The following is a 19409-nucleotide window of genomic DNA, read 5'->3' as shown; positions in this document are numbered from 1 at the left end:
ACAAGCCTCGGCCGCCATGTAACTAAAAATATCACAGTACCCCATGCATTGTATTCTCTGAAGTTCTTCTCTGAAAGCCTCCCCAAATCCGATTCTCTTTCATCTAAAAAGAATGGGACCTCAGAGGAAATGAACGCAAGATTTTGTTTCTTCTAACCACCATCTCCGAACTGACACACAAACACACACACACACAAAATACCCAGAGAGCTTGGCAGCATCTTTTGCAATTTACAAATTTCATTCAAAAGCAGGAGCTTTTGTGCAACTGGTGAAACGAGCGATGAGCCTTTTAATAAAATTTGTTAGGCGGAAAAAGTACTACGAGACACCTTTCTTTCTTTCTTTCTTTCTTTCTTTCTTTCTTTCTTTCTTTCTTTCTTTCTTTCTTTCTTTCTTTCTTTTTTGTTCCCATAGATGAATATGGCTCGTCTGTAACTTCCACAAACTGGTCGTTTCTTGCTGTTATCCTGTTTCTGTCCTCAACTAAATACAAGGGACGTGTGAAGTTTTTTTTTCTTCTTCTTTTTTTTTCAGGGCCAAGGACAAACTCCGGGCTTTTCATGATCAGCCAGGGGCTGGATTCTATAAAACCAAAGGAAGCAGTGACAAAGAAATGGCTTAGGCCAGAACAAAAACTAAAAGTATTTGCCACAGAAAAGCTGCAGAGAGTCAATCCCCCCCTTTTTTCCCCCTCTACCTTATCTTTAAAGTAGGGGCTTTATAACATCCTCTTTCATTTAGGGCGTGGGTGAGTCCGTCTTTGAGTAGCAAACCAGGAACTGCATTTCTAAGGGGACGAAGCCAGGAGAGATTTAATTTACATTGAACTGCAATTAAAAATTAGGCTCAATGAAATACATTTCATAGGATTATTCTCTGTGTAGTCCATGTCTTCCACAGGGCAAATTCCAACTTGGGGAGAATTTTTTTTGGTGGTGTGTGTGGAGAAATTGTGGGGCAGCGATCAAGGGTTCAGGGGATTTACAGGCAGTGCTCGACTTATGACCACAATTGAGTCCCAGATTCCCATTGCTAAGCGAGACAGTTGTCAATTGAGTTTTGCTCCATTTTACAACCTGTCTCGCAACACTTGTTAAGTGAACCCCTGTAGTTGTTAAGACAGTAAATCTGGCTTCCCCGTTGACTTTGGTTGTCAGGAGATCGCCAAAAGTGATAGAAAGACACAGCAACGGTCATAAATGTGAGTCAATGGCCAAGTGCCTGGATTTTGATCACGTGATAATGAGGATGCTGCAGTGGCTGTTAAGTGTGAAAAACGATCGTAAGCAGAGGTGGGTTTCAGCAGGTTCTGACCAGTTCTGAAGAACCAGTAGCGGAAATTTTGAGTAGTTCGGAGAACCAATAGTAAAAATTCTGACTGGCCCTGCCCCCATCTATTCTCTGCCTCCCAAGTCCCAGCTGATTGGGAGGAAATGGGGATTTTGCAGTATCCTTCCCCTGGAGTGGGGTGGGAATGGAGATTTTACAGTATCCTTCCCCTGGAGTGGGGTGGGAATGGAAATTTTACAGTATCTTTCCCCTGCCACACCCACCAAGCCACACCCACAGAACCGGTAGTAAAAAATTTTGAAACCCACCATTGATCATAAGTCACTTTTTTCAGTGCTGTTATAACTTTGAACAGTCCCTAAATCAACTGTTGTAAGTTGAGGACTACATGTATATGGTCTCTTGGGGCTTCGAAAGTGGAACCCTTGCAATACACTATCATATCACCAACTGTTTGGGTGCTCTCCTGCCCCATTATTGATCCATTGCTCAAAACCCCCCTTCATTTCTTTGAAAAAGATCCAATGTTCTTACGAAAAGCTTCCAAAGCTGAGAAAATCATTTCTCAGAGCCAGCTGTACCTGTGTGTGTTGTTTTGGATTTGTTTTTTTCACAGCTCAGCTCCTAGAATGTCTGGAAAGCAGCAGGCCACAGTCAAAATAAGACATAAATCACCCACATTGCGTTATTTGTCCAGCCGTCCCCACAATTTGATATTAAGGCTGGTGCAAAGCTTGGCTTTGAAGTCCCAAAGGTTCAATCCATCAGAACAGAGCTGAAGGGACCTTGGAGGTCTTGTAATCCAACCCCCTGGTCAAGACGGAAACCCTATACCAGGGTTTGGCAACCATAAACACTCAAAGAGCCATTTGGACCCGTTTCCCACAGAAAAGAAAACACCGGGAGCCACAAAACCCTTCCTGTGCCTGACTATTTCTTGAGCGGCCACAAAACTAGCATATGTACTTGAATTAAACATTCTGTTTTCTTCTGAAACTTTTCTTTTCTTGGATTTATCCATGGTTGGCCTACCGGGGGTTGAAAAGCTCAATAAATCACATGCTGGCGGGTGTTGCACATTGGCGGTTCTGACGCATATTTTGAGTGACAGGAAGCCGCAGCAGAGGGGTGAAAGAGCCACATGCGGCTCCAGAGCCACAGGTTGCTGACCCCTGCACTAGACCATTTCAGACAAGTGGCTGCCCAGTCTCTTCTTAAAAACCTCCAGTGATGAAGCGCCTACAATTTCTGAAAGCAAGCTGTTCCATTGGTTTATTGTCCTCACTATTAGGAAGTTTCTCCTTATTTCTAGGTTGAATCTCTCCTTGATTAGTTTCCGTCCATTTTTTTTTTTATTAGATTTATATGCCGCCCTTCTCCTGAGACTCAGGGCGGCTTACAATGCGTTAAGCAATAGCCTTCATCCTTTTATATATTTATACAAAGTCAGCTTATTGCCCCCACAAACTGGGTCCTCAATTTACCTACCTTAAAAGGATGGAAGGCTGAGTCAACCTTGAGCCTGGCGAGATTCGAACGTGCAATAATTGCAGACAGCTGAATGTTAATAACAGGCTTTTAGTCTGTTGAGCTATCCAGGCTCCTCATTGTTTCTTGTCTTGCCTTCTGGTGCTTTGGAGAATAATTTGAGCCCCTCTTCTTTGTGGCAGCCCCTCAAATACTAGAATACTGCAGTCATGTCACCGCTAGTCCTTCTTTTCTCTAAACTAGCCAAACCCAAATCCTGCAACCGTTCTTCATATGTTTTTAGTCTCCAGGCCTTTAATCATCTTGGTTGCTCTTCTCTGCACTTTTTCCAAAGTCTCAACATCTTTTCTGTAATGTGGTGACCAAAACTGGATGCCGTATTCTAGATGCTTTTCCAAAAAGCAACTGGACTTCCTTGAAGACATTTTGTTTCTCATCCAAGAAGCTTCATCAGTTCAGTTGAGCTGAAGAAGCTTCTTGGATAAGAAGCAAAACCTCTTCATGGAAAACAAAGGAAGTTAAGTTGCCTTTTGAAAAAGCAGCTTTGAGACAGCCATGACCTGGATGAATGAGACTCTCTATAGACACCATCGGCTTTGAAGATGCTTTGAGCGATACACCATCTTAAAGAATAACTGGCCCAAAGTCACCCAACCATCTTTCCTGCCTAAGAAGGGACTAGAACCAGTGATGAAATCCGAACTGATTTGCTACTGGTTCACTGACCGCGCATGTGCACTCTGCGCCAAATGCATGCTGCATGCGCATGCACAGTGCATACCAAATGTGCACTGTGTGCACGTGCGCACATATGCAGTGCGCACCAAAAGGAGGCTTGGGAAGATAAGTAGAAGCAGGTGGGGGAGATCAGCTGTGCTGCGCGATTTAGCTTTGCTAGAAAGTAGGATTTCCTGCTTTCTAGCAAAGCTAAACCCCGCAGCACAGCTGATCATCGGAAATACTGGTTCAGAGGAACCAGTAGCTTTTTTAAACTACCGATTCGCCCGAACCGGTAGCTTTTTTTAACTACCACGTTTTCCCGAAAATAAGACCCTGTCTTATATTTTTTTAAACCCTGAATAAATAAATAAATAACTTTATTGTCATTGTACGTGTACACAGTATACTCATACAACGAAATTCACTTAACACCTAAAGACCAGGTCCAATACACATAACAATCCTCAAACACACCCCCACCAACCACAAATTCCCCAACCAAACATCCACACAACAGACCAAGTAATGCTGTCCAAGAGCTCACTGATGGTGGCCCTTTAGTTCATTGTTGAGTGCAATTATAGCTCTGGGATAAAAAACTATTCAGAAAACGTGCGGTCCGAGTTTTAATTGTTCTGTATCTTCTGCCAGAAGGCAACAGTCCAAAAAGATTGTAAGCAGGATGGGAAGAGTCTCTGAGAAAGTTATGCAACTTTCTCAAACAGCGAGATTCGAAGATGTTGTCTAGGGCTGGTAGCTGGAGTCCAATGATATCCTGGGCAGTTTTGATGATTCTCTGTAGAGCTTTTTTGTCCCCTGCAGAGTTGCTCCCATACCATGCAAGAATGCCATATGTCAGGACACTCTCAGTGGTGCTACGATAGTAGGACAGAAGTAGATGCTGAGATAGATTTATCTTCCTGAGCATTCTCAGGAGGTACAGGCCCTTCGGTGCCTTCTTCACAAGCATGTTAGCATTCATAGTCCATGAGAGGTCCTCCAAGATATAAATGCCCAGAAATTTAAAAATAAATAAGCACTTGGCCTTATTGCCATGCGCTCAAAAGCCTGATTGGGTTTATTATCAGGGGATGTCTTATTTTGGGGAAAACAGGGAAGTGGTTCAACTGAGCTGGTAGGGTTTTTATCACTACCAGTTCACCTGAACCAGTAGTGATAAAAACTACCGGTTTGCCCAAACTGGAGCGAACCGGTAGCATTTCACCCCTGACTCGAACTCATTGTTTCTAATGATTGGCTCAAAGTCACCCAGCTTTCTACCTAAGACAGAACTAGAACTCACAGTCTCGTCATGATTGGCCCAAAGTTACCCAGCCTCACCGTTTGCTGTTGATTGATCCAAAGTCACCCAGCTGGACTTCATGCCTAAGGCGGGAGTAGAACTAAACTAAACTAAATTAGAACTAAACCAAACTAGGTTTTTATTTTTTGGGGTTTTTTTTCTTTCTTTTATGTCTGCATTGCTGCTGGTGTGAGATGCCCAGAGTGACAGCACGGAAGAGGGGCAGCCATATATGGCTGTTAAATGAATAAGTACATGAAATAGGTATTGGGATTTTAATTCTCCCCCTCCCTGGCAAAGAACTCCATCCTCTGTCATCCATTTATCTCAATCCATCTCTGACCGTCATCTGCCCACCCAACTCCCTACCCACCGTACTCCTGACTGCATTCCAGAATTGGAAGAAACTGTTGCACACTGCTGAAGCCCATCTGAGTTGGCATGTCCCCATCAATTTGCATACTCACTTGCAGGCCATTAACATGCTCCATATATCCTTCTGAATGGAGCAGATGCCAAAGTACAGCTGGGAAACATGTTCCCCTTGTTCTACAAGCGTCTGTTTCCAAAAGAGTGGCCCTCGCGTGTGAAAAATCTGTGCCAGACCTCGAAAGGTCTTGATAGATGGACTTTGACACCACAAGGCCAGAAAAGCAGAGCCTTTTCTTTCCTTCCTTTAAGAACTTCCGCTTTCCCGCAGGTCCTGCCAATCCCTGACCCACGAGTTCAGGAAATCCATTCGCATTCCTTCTCACTTTTTACAGGTAGTCCTCAACTGGCAACACACAATCAGGCCAAGAATTGCCCGTTGCTGAGCAAGAGGGTTGTTGTCGAGTGCCCCATTTTTGTAACCTTTTTGGTCAAGGACGTTGAGTGAATCACTGGAGTTGTTAAGCGAATCAAGCGGTTGCTAAAGGAATCCAGCTTCCCTCCTTGACTTTTACTTGTCAGAAGCCAGTTAGGAAGGTCGCAAAGGGTGATTCCCATGACCGTGGGACGCTGCAGCTGTTGTAAATACTTGCCAAGTGCCTACATGTTCGATCACGTGACAGTGGGGATACTGTCACGGTGGTAAATGTGAGGACTAGTTTAGGGGTGGGTTCTACTTACCTTTAGTACTGCTCGCGGAAGCATGCACGCTTCTGCGCACGCGCGTATCATCCGTGGTGATGTCATAGCAGGTGGGCGGAACCTCCTGACGGTTTTACTACCGGTTCTATAGAACCAGACCGAACCGGGAGCAACCCACCACTGGACTGGTTGTAAGTCACCTTTTTCAGTGCCATTGCGACTTTGAACGGTCGCTAAATGAATGGGTTGTAAGTCGAGGACCACCTGTACATCTTTCCTAAAATACTACTCTAGTCATCTCTTTCCTTGATGACAAGAGTCCTCCTTCTCTTTTAATTTTCAGTCAGTAGTTTGACACCCAAGTTATTCTCTTCTGTTCATATGGCCTTCCTCTTTTGATCCCTGGACAAGACACTTTCTTTTCTTTTCTTTTCTTTTCTTTTTCTTTTCATTTTATGTAAATTTTAAATACAAATAATAGTACATATACATCTAAATACAAAGAAAGAAAGAAAGAAAGAAGAATGAAAGAAAGAAAGAGAGAGAGAGAGAGAGAGAAGAAAGAAAGAAAGAGAGAGAGAGAAGAAAGAAAGAAAGAGAGAGAGAGAAAGAGAGAAGAAAGAAAGAAAGAAAGAAAGAAAGATAGATATTACAGTGCACCCCCCACAGACCTCCCCCCCCATATTTCTTCTTTTATAACAACTAAAAGATATACAATATATTCTAATTGTGCCCTTATCCCCTCCCAAACAATGTATATTCTTGAGTAGGTAATCCCTGGACAAGAAACAATGGATGGAAACTAATCAAGGAGAGAAGCAACCTGGAATTAAGGAGAAACTTCCTAACACTGAGGTCAATTAACCAGTGGAACAGCTTAATACCAGAAGTTGTAGGTGTTTTATCACTGGAGGCTTTTAAGAAGAGACTGGACAGCCACTTATCTGAAATAATATAGGTTCTCCTGCTTGAGCAGAGGGCTAGACTAGAAGACCTCCAAGGCCCCTTCCAGTTCTATTCTGACACATTAATCCCATATCTGGCTTCCTGCCCTCATTTGGTTGGATCCTGCACAAAATCAACATTTTTATGACCCTTTCTCACATTTCTTTCTATGCTTACGATCATCCTGTGATCTCTCCTTAATCCCCTCTGCTCTTCGCCAGCCAGTGATCTGTTCTCTGAGATGTTTTCAGTAGACTTTATTATTTTTTTATTCCAAAGCGTCTCCCAGGATATTTCCTCAATATTCTGTTTCATCTGTCCTTAAGACTCATCTTTGCCGAGAAACTTTTGGCTCATCGTACCTGATTGTAACTAAGCCAAAGCACATGTGCCTGAAATAAAACTGCCATGTTCATAGAGTTTATCAGCTGTATCACCTTTGCAGCTGTGAAGTAGAAACATATTTTTAAGAGGAAATCTCAGGTTTCTAGATCCGTATTTCTTAACCTTGGCAATTTTAAGATGTGTGGACTTAATACTCCCAGAATTCCCCAGCCAACAAAGTGAGTTGAAGTCCACACAGCTAAAGTTCAGAAACATTGTTCTAGAATTCTGAAAAGAGCTCTCACATTGAGGCAGCTGGTGGCACAGCAGACTAATAGCCTGTTATTATCATCCAGCTGCCTGCAATCACTGCTAGTTCGAATCCCGCCAGGCTCAAGGTTGACTCAGCCTTCCATCCTTTCTAAGGTGGGTAAATTGAGGACCCAGTTTGTGGGGGCAATAAGCTGACTTTGTATAAAATATACAAAAGTATGAAGGCTATTGCTTAACGCATTGTAAGCCGCCCTGAGTCTCCGGAGAAGGGCGGCATATAAATCAAATTTAAAAATTTTTTAAAAAAATTAAAAAAAATAAAAAGGGATCACAGGGTGGTAAAAAGAAAACAAACAAACAATCTCTTTATAATATCTATGAGCTATCGGTGGAAATCTTCTCCAACGTGGCACTTTCAAGTGGGTTCTGATGACAACTGGCCATCCTCTGCTTACAGGGAGTCCTCGGCTTACAACTACAATTGGGACCAGCATTTACATTGCTAAGCAATGTAAGTTAAGTGACTTACAACCTTTTTGCCATGTTGTTAAACAAATCATTGCAGTCATTAAGTGAATCCGGCTTCCCCTATGACAAGGGTCAGCAACCTGCGGCTCTGGAGTCGCATGTGGCTCTTTCATCCCTCTGCTGTGGCTCCCTGTCACTCAAAATATGTGTCACAACCGCCAATGTGCGACACCCGCTGGCATGTGATTTACTGAGCTTTTCGACCCCCGGTAGGCCAACCATGGATAAATCCAAGAAAAGTTTCAGAAGAAAACAGAACGTTTAATTCAACTACATATGCTAGTTTTGTGGTCGCTCAGGAAATAAGCAAATAAGCAGGAAAGGCACGGGAAGGGTTTTTGTGGCTCCCGGTGTTTTCTTTTCTGTGGGAAATGGGTCCAAATGGCTCTTTGAGTGTTTATAAACACTCAAAGAGCCTTGCCCTATGACGTTGCCCTATGACGTTGCTTTCAGAAGCTGGCAAATGGCAATTACGTGATCCCGGGATCAGAGGATGCCAGCTACAACTGTCCTAAATACATTCCAGTTACTAAGTGCCCAGATTTTGATCACGTGACTGTGAGGAATGCTGCAACAGTTGTAAGTCCGAGGCAGGGGTGGGTTCTAAATTTTTTTACTATCGGTTCTGTGGGCATGGCTTATTTTGTGGGTGTGGCTTGGAGGTCATGTGACTAGGTGGACGTGGTTAGCTTGTCAGAGTCATTTCTGGAAGGTCCTCGCACTTACGACCAGTCCTCGCACTTACGACCTGACTCATTCGTTTGCTTTTAACACTGATCAGCTGTAGGGCGGCCCTTTGAAGCCCCGTGGCAAGAGTTTAAACAGTTTTTTTCCCTCTAGTCATCAGCTGGGACTCAGGAGGCAGCAATAGATTGGCGGTGGGACCAAATAAAAGGTAAGAATAACGTGGGGGGAGTAGGAGGGCGGGCGGGGGGGAGAACCGGTTCGGTGACGTCATATCGTCACCGCTACCGGCTCTGCCGAACCGGACCGAACCGGGAGGAACCCACCACTGGTCCGAGGACTGGTTGCAAGTCACTGTTTTCGATGCCACTGTAACTTCGAAGGGCAGCTGAACGAATGGCTGGAGGTTGAGAACGATCTGTAATTTCTATGATCTGTCCATGGTACTTTTTTCTCCAGCCTACATGATGTATTTCAGAATGCACGGTTATGCCAGCCAGCCAGCCAGCATCTGTACGGCTGAGAATTACGACGTACAAATTGAGATGGTTTTAAAAAGGGACAAGACAAATACATGAACTGCAAGGCTACGAATTGATAACACAACAGCAATTTTCTGCCTTTTCAATTACTTGCTTCCCTGGGCCACTTCGTATGCAAAGTATATAGGTTCCTGCCACATTATAACCCCCTTCAGGCTAATCATTTTTGCTTCTTTAGAATCCACCTATTTCGTCCTAACTTGTGCATTTAAAAATAACACACACACACACAACTCCCCCCCCAATACTTGTATCGTTCTGCAAACTCCATGGGAAACCATGGCTCTTTCTTTTCAAGCAAGCCTGCATCAGGCTGGGGGCTCTGGAGGAATTATATTGTGAAAGCCTGCATGAACTTCGCACTGCTGAGTTGGGGAGGGGAAGGGAGGAGAAGGCGGCTGCAAAATACGATGCAAATGTCCTTCCTGCTGAGGAAGCTTTTAGAACCCTAAAAAGTCTGTGCTTATTGTTTTAAAGTGCATTTGGAAGCTGGCATTTTTTTTGCCCATCTTGCTAGTTTAAAATCAGCCAACTTACATTGCTCTTTCTTAGAGCTCATCATATTATTCCTCCCCCTCCCCTTCTCCCTCAAAAGCCCCTCTACTTTCCCCCTCCACCTTTCCTATTGATTCTCCTTGCAGCCTGTTAAGGAATCCTGACTCGGCACTAACCTACTAAGGCAACTCCAACATCCCCGGGGCTCATATCAAGACATTTTTATCTGCCTCGCATTCCCAACCAAAGCTCACCTCAACGCTGGAGAGATCCAGGCTGGTCAAAGCCAGTCTTACATCTAAGGCGGCAACAACACCACAACGGGCCCTGTTTGAACAGGATCGGCTCCAGGCTTTTGTTCAAGGGTGGGGGGAGGAGGTAGTCAGCCTAGTGTCCTCAAGGAGCCGTTGATCTTTCTCCTTGGCGTTGTTGCCATCTGCATCACTGGGCAGAGCAGGCAGATAGGAAGCAACAGCAAAGAGGGTGAGGGGCGTTCGAGGGCTTTCGGAGGGTCAGCAAAGGAGAGGGTGGTGTCAGTGGATCATCGGTGGATGAGAAGCTAGATTAGATATCCCAAAGGTGCTTTTTTCAAGAAGCAACTGGATTCCCTGGGTTGTTTTTTTTTTTTTTTCCTTTGAAGACGTTTTGCTTCTCATCCAAGAAGTTTCTTCAGCTCTGACCGGATGGTGGAATCAAGGCGTATATAAATCCTTCCATTCCCCCACCATACAGTCAGAGCTGAAGAAGCTTCTTGGATGAGAAGAGAAACATCTTCAAAATAAATAAAACCAGAAAGTCCAGTTGCCTCTTGTGGGACAACCACAACCTGGATGACTGAGAATCTCTACAGACTTCTAGCTATACAATTTGGGATGAACACCCTTGGAATGGCATGGAAGTAGGAATGGATTTTCAGAGGAAAAATGGCAGACTACAGGAACCAGGAACACAACTCAGGTGATCCTGAGGACACTGATAAACCCCCAAATGCTTCAAAGACCCTCTAAAAGGATGCAAATGACCAGCTGTCTGCAAGGAATATAAATCCTTCCATTCCCCACTATCTTGCCAGAGTTGAAGAAGCTTCTTGGATGAGAAGCGAAATGTCTTCAAAAGAAAAAAAAAACCAGAAAGTCCAGTTGCCTCTTGAAAAAACACCTTTGGGACAACTGTGACCTGGATGACTGAGAATCTCCATAGACAGCTAGATTAGATAGGTAGTAATGGAGTCTCTGGCAGGAGAACCTACCGTAATTAAACAAGAACAAATTTTGGAACAACTGTAGAATAACAACAGATGTTCTCCAAAAGAGCAGAGATAGACATCCTGGGTTGGGGGTGGCATTGCTAGTAATGGGATTCAGAAATGGAAGAAGAAGAGGAGGAGGAGGAGGAGGAAGGGGAAGGAGGAGAAAGGAGAAGGAGACTTGGCAAATTAAAAGGGGAGCCAGAAGAAAACTATAAGCTATAACTAAAGGTACTCCCGTGTTGCTACTGTTTTCCATTCCCCAGGCCCTCCAAAGTACTTTGCAGATCATGTGCAATCATCTTCAAACTTGCCATCAAAGAGCACATTTTGTTCCGCAGTAACAAAACTCCCCTCATCTCCACCACATAAAAGAGAAAGAGATCGATCCATGCCCTTTGTAGTGGGCGTTATTTGGTCACACATACACCATTTCCAGAGGAAGCACTGCAGACCCATCAAAGCCACCCTTCTCCTTAAAAGACCTGACACCTAGGCACAGGGAGATGAAACGGAGTAGGTGTGCCTTTAAAGGAGATTTCTCTCAAATTTGAACCCCCCCTCACCCCCCTTCCTCTTATTGTAGCAGAAGGGGGTGGGGAAAACGATCCAATGCTCACGACGTAATCTCCTTAACTCTAATTCATTCATCCGGGTTTTAATGACATGTAGATTTCCATTCAATCAAATTTTGCTTTTGTCTTGGCTCCATACACTTGAAGGAGCTGGGAACTAGGCACACCATTCAAAGCATCCTGGAGGTGGGTGGATTGGGGGTGGGGTAAGGGGGGAAATAACACAAATCTGTCAGAATTGTAGTTTAACTGGGTTTTCCAAGAAGTGAAATTGGCAAAATATGAATCCCTTAGGAGCCCCTCCATGGAGACCAACTGCTGAAGAAGAAAAAAGCACTGATCAGAAAAAGATGAGTAATCCCAAGACTCATTGCAACATCTCCTCTGCTTTATTGCCAAACAAGAGAGATCATGTTTTACACAGTAAGATCTCCAGTGTTTCTCTCTCGCGCTCTCTCTTTTGATTTTTTTGTTTGTTTGTTTGTTTTAAAGGGATTTCTCAAGACACCAAGGTTGGAAAAAGTCTGTCTGATATCCCAGTAACCTGTTGTCAATCAAGGAGAGCTGGAGCACTCCAAGGTCTCCCATTTACTCACTCTCTTGCCTCAAAGCACAACAAAGCACCTTGTTTCATGTACCTACCCATGTTCAAAATGCTGCAAACAAGTTGTCCAAACACACAGGGTTTCTTTTTTTTTTCCTTCAAAGGGAGGCTACTCAAGTGGACAAATCAAAAATTAAAGGACGCCCATCCGGTTTGGTCCAAGCTGATATTAACTTGCCACGCAAAGTGATGTGAACATTCAAATCGAGGACTGTTGACAAGCAGCTCTGCAGTTTCTCTGGGTCTTTTGCAACAAGACCTGTTCTCTCTCGTCATTCATCAGGGCTAGAAACTTAATTCCCTCCCTCTTTTGTTTATTTTCATCCCTCGTATCAGAATAACATTTAATGAGCTGCACGGAGAAACAAAGCAACCATTATCCGCCGTACCCGAAGAAACAATTTCCATCAAAATATTAGGTACCCTGCATAATGCAGGTCTTCTTAGCCTTATTTTCATTAAAAATGTAACAGAATAATTATGGGTCAAACGTTTATCAATGGCGGGATACAGAGATAATTAAAAATGTAAATGGGACTGTCACTGGCCTTTCTTTTCATCTCTACCGGCCTTCTCTGGGCTCGCGCCCTTCACATATAGGACAATTCCATACTGGATGAGGATTATGGGCTACAGAGAAGCAAGTAGGGAAGGCACATTTAAACTGTTTATCAAAGTTATAATACCAACTAAAACACAGCAGGCTCCCAACTATTATTATTATGCTCAATCATAGTTATTTATTTTGGTTTGGGCTAGTGCATTGTGGGACCCCAAGCTGTCAGTTAGTTATGTTAGTCTGTTAGTTATGGACCATGAGTTATGAGCCTAACCAGCCAATCAGGGGCATCCATGAATAAGGCTGTATATATGAAATGTTGCAATGCATGCCCTTCCCCTTTTGTAGGAGGTGCATATTCTAAAGGGGAGGAGCCTGCATCACCACATTCTATCTGCCTTTTTTTTAAAGAAATGCCCCTTCTGGTTAATGCCCCTGATACATTGATGGGGTTCACATGTTGCCCCCAATATATACTCCACGAGGAACAAATCCCAATAGTAGGATCTCACAACAGATTAAACCCAAATCATTGTGACACAGTCATAGCAATAGCACTTAGACTTATATACCGCTTCACAGTGTTTTACAGCCTTCTCTAAATGGTTTACAGAAAAACAAACAAACAAACAAAATCTTGAACTCCATTAACTGAAAGGCAAAAGAAGCTACGCAGGCCTTGTGAATGCACTCATTTCAGTGGATAAAAGCTGCATAGTCTGGTTGCACCATATACAGCAGGGGTATCAAACTCAAGGCCCACAGGCCGGATCCGGCCTAGGGGGTGCTTAGATCTGCCCAGGGGGCTGCCCTGGAAACAGCGAAGGACTGGCCCACAGTGCCTCTGCCAGCAAAAATGGAGTTTGGGTGAGCCTTATAGGACCCTTCCGAGCTCCGTTTTCGCTGGCAGAGGGTTGCAGGCATTGATGGGTTGCTACCGGTTCACCCCAGATTGGGCGAACTGGTAGCAGCAGTGACAGGAGGCTCCGCCCATCCACCCGGATGCTTCTGCGCATGTGCAAGTGCACCCAAGCCCACGAGCAAACTGGTAGCGACGGGATTTGGAACCCACTACTGGTTGCAGGATTCCATCGCAGCCGAAAACAGCGCTCGGGAGCCCGTTTTTGCTGACAGAGCGTTTAGGCCAACCCAACACGAGTGACATCGAGCTGGCTATGCCCACCCCAGCCCCCGAGGTCAAACACAACCCTGATATGGCCCTCAATGAAATCGAGTTTGACACCCCTGATATAAGGAGTCATAAACTACCTAAAAGACTATTTTCACGTCACACACTACAGCCATCAGAAAAATGAAACAGGGTTAATGTCAGTGTTCCAAAAAAGTCCCCAACTCCAAGTAAAAACTCTGAAGCAAGCATTTTTCAAAATTCTATTTACTAGAATAGGTAAACTGGCACATCTGGGGAAATCCCAAATCTGAGAAGTCCGGGTTTTCCCTCAGTAAATCAAAACTCCCAAAACTGTCCCTTCACTCCTCAGTTGATCACATGTTCCAATCACCATCCATCCCATCTCGAGACAGCACTCCGATCACTCCTTCTCCAGATGCAGGATCGCCTTGACCTTGACCAACAGGAAGAATGCTATTATGTCTAAAGACAACCCCCTCTACTAAATCCCCCCTCCTACTTTCCCACACATGAGAAGGTGGCAGCATGGAAGCTTCCGGCCTAATATGGCTTCCAAAGCTGACAGGTAACTCTAACTGAACCTATTATATTATATGAATGCTGCCATGAAATCTGTAATAGCCCTTGTTAAATATTTGTGGAAATCTAGCCAATAGCTCTGTTTTTATGATAGGCTATGTAGTGAATCATGGTTCTGACACTCCCTCAGCCTGAATTCCCTCCATTTTGGTTCACACCTCTGTTTCATTCCTTTTTTTTTTCTCCCTCTTCAAAGCCACAGCCCATGCTGCTCATCTAGGAACAAACGACAAGGAATACTTGGAGCTAATGGTCTCACCACGACTTAACAAAGGTTGCATTTACATAACACGCTAAACTTGCATTGGTTTAACATCAGTTCGTTTTTAGGGACTGAACCCAGAAGAATTAATTAGTTTAAGGTTCAAGATATGTATTCTGCAAACCAGGGGCAGGTTCCAAATCCTGTCGCTACCAGTTCGCTCGTGCATGCACAGAAGCATCCGGGTCGGTGGGCGGAGCTTCCCACCACCACCGCTACCAGTTAGCCCGATCCGTTGTGAACCGATAGCAACACACCACGGGTGCAAACTCTTAAAATGGTTTGATTTGATGTTATGTGAATGCAGATTAAGTCAGTGTGCTTCCGATGCAGACAACATGGTGAATGTGGCTGACCGTGCGGTGAAGAAGAGTCAGTTGGGCGATTTCAGTCCATACGATTACATGGATTATTCTCTGCGGTAGAATTATTTCATACAACGGCGTACGAAGTTATGGCGTTTCCAGAACAGGATCTTAATAGCGACATCACGTCTTGTGCCATTATTTACAGAAGCTCTTCCTAACCAGAAAAACTTTGGGCACCCTGGGAAATATAAAGAGGGGAGAAAATAATCCTGCAGAACATTAAAACCCAAAGCCACGTTTTGCAATAGGGAATCGACCAGAAGCTGTCTGCTAAAAAAAACAAAAAAAAAATTCAAGCCCCTTTTGAATAAGGGATTTGCATATCAAATAACATGGCCACTCCGAGCAGCATTAATTTTAACTTCTGCTCCTGGATCCCAAGAGTGGGGAGTATGCGTCATTTGCCAGGGCCTCAAGACCGGTTCCTACTGTACAATGCACCCAGTGGAATCTACTTCATTGTGGGGTTCTTATCTTGTTTCTCAGACAATGAATGTTTGCTGAAACAATGCATATGGATAAGACAAGTCACTCCAGTGAAAGGGATGGAGGCAACATGGAAAGGAAGGAACTGACTGGATCCAGTCCACCAAAAGATACTTATTCTACATCAGCGTTTCTCCAACGTGGCCACTTGAAGAGGTGTCAACTTCAACTCCCAGAATTCTCCAGCCAACCTGGCTAGTTGGGGAATTCTGGGAGTTGAAGTCCCTCACCTCCTTCAAGTGGCCAAATTTGAGAAACCCTATTCTGGATGGAGCTAGAAAGGTATACAACCACATTCTGGGAATCCTTTATGATCTGAAGATGTTACTGGATCTCCCTTAGACAGTGGTTGCAAGGAATGCATTGGTACAACTACATGTACAACACCAATAATGGCCCTTTCTAGGTGAACCAGGTTTAGTGATGTTCAGCCCCGCCTTGCTTACATTAACGTTAGACGCAGGGGTGGAGTTCAAAAATTTTAGTAAGGGGTTCTCTGCCCGGTTGCTGGGTGGGTGTGGCCATGGTGGCCATGGCTAGTCGCCTCCTGCACCGTGGCAGGGGAGGTGTTTTTGCTCTGAAGGATTTCCTCGAGCCTCTGGGAGGGTGAAAACGGCCTCCCCGGGTTCCGGGGGACCTCTGAAGGCCGGAAACAGGCCCATTTCCGGCCTTCCCGAACTTCCGGTAGGCCCATTTTTTGCCCTCACTGAGCCTCTGTGTGTGCCCTGCACTTACCAGCATCCAAAACAGGCCGCGTGGGGACTCCTGGGAGGGGTGGGGTGGGCGGGGCAGGGCAGAGCAGGGCGGGGCCAGCCAGGAGTGGGATTTGGGGGTTTTACGAACTGCACAGAATCTTAGCTAGAGGTTCTCCCAAACCCCTGCGAACCCCCAGCAGCCCACCCCCCGGTTAGACGTCTTCAGGAACAACGGACAGGTGCTACTTTTACAAACTATCAGGAAACTTCACTGATTTCAAACGGTGAGAGGTTCAGCAACCTCTGAAAACAACAAACAGCATGACCTTGTCAAGTGTGTTAGGAGGAGCGCTTTTCCTCGCCTCGCTCCCTTGGGAATGACACTGAGTTTGTAATATTTCCATTTTTGGGAAAGGCATTTAAGACATTCAGCCCTGTCTTTGGAGCCCTAGCACTCATCATTTTAATGTGTTTTTACTGGGCTTTTAATTGTTGATATTTCATTTGAGAATATTAACAACCTTCAGTGTGTCCTTTAGACAAAATGTGGGAGATGTGCTGAGAAACTGTCGAAGGGAAAATAAGCTTAGCTAGACTAGGAGGGTTGATTGTTGCCTTTAATTCGACTTCTTTCGGGTGGGCTGGGGTGGGAATGGGGGAATGGATGGCCATTGATGGCCCTTAGTGCCTAGCTAATGGATTAGATCAGAACACCAGCAGGATCCAAAGATCAGAAGCAGCGGGAGGAACCGCCAGTTTTGCTGCTTCCTCCTCTTTTAGGTCAAGCAAATGCACAGCAGTGCTGTAAACGCTTCCTCCGAAATCTTGGAACTATCTTTGTTTAATTTACAAGGGCTTGTTTTACAGGCAAGCAAGTGCACTATTGCAGATGCTTTTTTTTTTTTAACAACTCTCTCTTCCACCAAACACATCGAATATTCCTCCACCACAAGTTTCGCGTGCCCAAAAATAGACAAGATTTTTTTTTTCCTGCATATCCACCACCCAAACAAACATTGCTAAATGGGAAGACTTGCCAGCACCCTGATGTTTATGCGAAGTATCACATCCTACCTCCTGGCAGATGGGAGGTGGGTTTTTTTTGGTCTGTGCCGAGAGTGGCTGCTCCTTGTATTACCCTGGTGTTCGTCTCCATCGTTTCCTCCCATAAGGAAGACATAAAAGAGCTAACAGAGGAGGTGCGAAGTCTTATCCTCTATTTTTGTGAAGGAAATGCAGAGAATCCTGGCTTCCACCCACAGGGCAGATGGTCATTCTTAGATGGTTCAGCAGACCTGCAGGGAAAGTTCTCCTGGGCTGCACCTGGGACAGAACAGCTGTAATTCAGTGTCTTATGACTTTAGCCTGGATCCCACAGGGAGGCTGTATCCGAGGCAGTAGTGAGTTTCAAATCCTGGCGCTATCAGTTCGCTATCAGTAGCGCACAGGTGCACGCACTTGCTTTGCGAGTACGTGGCACTTCTGCATATGCGCAGAGCATTTTTGATGATGTCTGGATGGGTGAGAGGAGCAACCTACCACTGATCCCAGGCCTTCCAAGCCATTATGGCAGCTAACAATGAATTTGCTTCTCCTCTTCAAGCCCAAAGACCTGTTAGAGCTGAGACCAACCCAGCTCCTAATATTAGCTGGGATCTTATCTTCACCTGCTCAATTCCAAGGTTTCCAGCCAATGTGCTTTGGGCTTCAACAGACAAAAAACAAAGAAGGAAAAATAAGCACCAATAATGTGAATAGAAAGAGGAAGGCAAATGAACTGCGTCAAGACCAATCAGAGTCCTGAGACAAGAGCTCATGAGGTTTCCATGGGTTTCCTCAAACCTGGAACAGACCAAACCTTCTGGATGGGCAGGCCAGGAAATAAAACCCTTCCTTCTCCCCTTCCAGGTGTCCAGCATACATTTCAGAGAACAAAATTGTGTTTCTGCTTCACCCATTAGAAGATCTTCTCAAGTAGATCACTTTCTGGGAATTCCATCAACTTCTGGTCTTCCTTCCTTCTTTTCGATTCCTTCCTTTTCATCTATCTTCCTTCCTTCCTTCCTTCCTTCCTTCCTTCCTTCCTTCCTTCCTTCCTTCCTCCCTCCCTCCCTCCCTCCCTTCCTCCCTTCCTTCCTTCCTTCCCTCAAGCTATAGAAATTCATTAACAATAAACTGGCTCAAGCTTTCTAAAAATCACATCCTTAACACATCAAACAAACACCACAATGTAAAAAAGATGTTGAGACTCTAGAAAGAGCGCTGAGAAGAGCAACAAAGAAGATTAGGGGACTGGAGACTAAAACATATAAAGAACGATTGCAGGAACTGGGTATGTCTAGTTTAATGAAAAGAAGGACTAGGGGAGACATGATAGCAGTCTTCCAATATCTCAGGGGTTGCCCCAAAGAAGAGGGAATCAAGCTATTCTCCAAAGCACCTGAGGGCAGGACAAGAAGCAATGGGTGGAAACTAATCAAGGAGAGAAGCAACTTAGAACTAAGGAGGAATTTCCTGACAGTTAGAACAATTAATCAGTGGAAGAAACTTGCCTCCAGAAGTTGTGAATGCTCCAACATTGGAAGTTTTTAAGAAGATGTTGGATAACCATTTGTCTGAAGTGGTGTAGGGTTTCCTGCCTAAGCAGGGGTTTGGATTAGAAGACCTCCAAGGTCCCTTCCAACTCTGTTATTCTATATTCTAAAACCACATCTCTGCTGTACTTCCATCAACATCCCAGTTTCAATGCCTGGGGGAAAACCTTCTGGAAGGCCAACAGGTTCAAGACTGTCTATTTTTGGGCAGGTGACAAACAGGATGCTGTTTCTCCATCAGGATATCACCTTCCTTTTCAATTTAAGAGGCATCCTTCAAGAATCTCTTTTTCTGTTGTTGTTGTTGTTCTTTAAATGACCTTTCTTCCACTCTTTTTTTTGTTGGCCACCTACCCTGTCACTTCATCCTATTTTTCTGCAGAATTATGATAATAACGGTTCCCTAGTCTTTCCGTAAAATGATGAGTTATTTTTATCTTCAACTTCCCTTGGCAAAAAGATAGCGGCGGCTAAGATCAGTCCTGGGATAAGATCCTGCTGCAACCTTTTGTCTTTTTCTTTTTTTTTCTTTCTTTCTTTTCTTTTTTTTTCTTTTTTTTTTCTTTTCTTTTTTTTTTTTTTTTGATGAGAAAGGGGACATTCATCTGTTTGCTGATTGTCT

The 19409-nt window shown here is 44.4% G+C and overlaps 1 protein-coding gene and 1 long non-coding RNA gene across 3 annotated transcripts in view; both read right to left on the bottom strand.

The window, feature by feature from the left end:
* Nucleotides 1-19409, bottom strand: part of IGLON5 (IgLON family member 5) — a 112651-nt gene that overhangs the window by 77066 nt on the left and 16176 nt on the right. The window lies entirely within an intron of this gene.
* LOC132712455 (uncharacterized) lies at nt 273-6207 on the bottom strand. The gene is made up of 2 exons (XR_009623111.2): nt 5915-6207; nt 273-790 (listed from the first exon to the last, which is right to left on the bottom strand). It is a non-coding gene; the product is annotated as an uncharacterized LOC132712455 (long non-coding RNA).

This window comes from Pantherophis guttatus, chromosome 10 (assembly GCF_059756535.1).
Source record: "Pantherophis guttatus breed Tessera chromosome 10, ASM5975653v1, whole genome shotgun sequence".
Taxonomy (NCBI): domain Eukaryota; kingdom Metazoa; phylum Chordata; class Lepidosauria; order Squamata; family Colubridae; genus Pantherophis; species Pantherophis guttatus.
The sequence above is the reverse complement of the archived record's forward strand: the minus strand, read 5'-3'. Positions and strand labels throughout refer to the sequence as shown.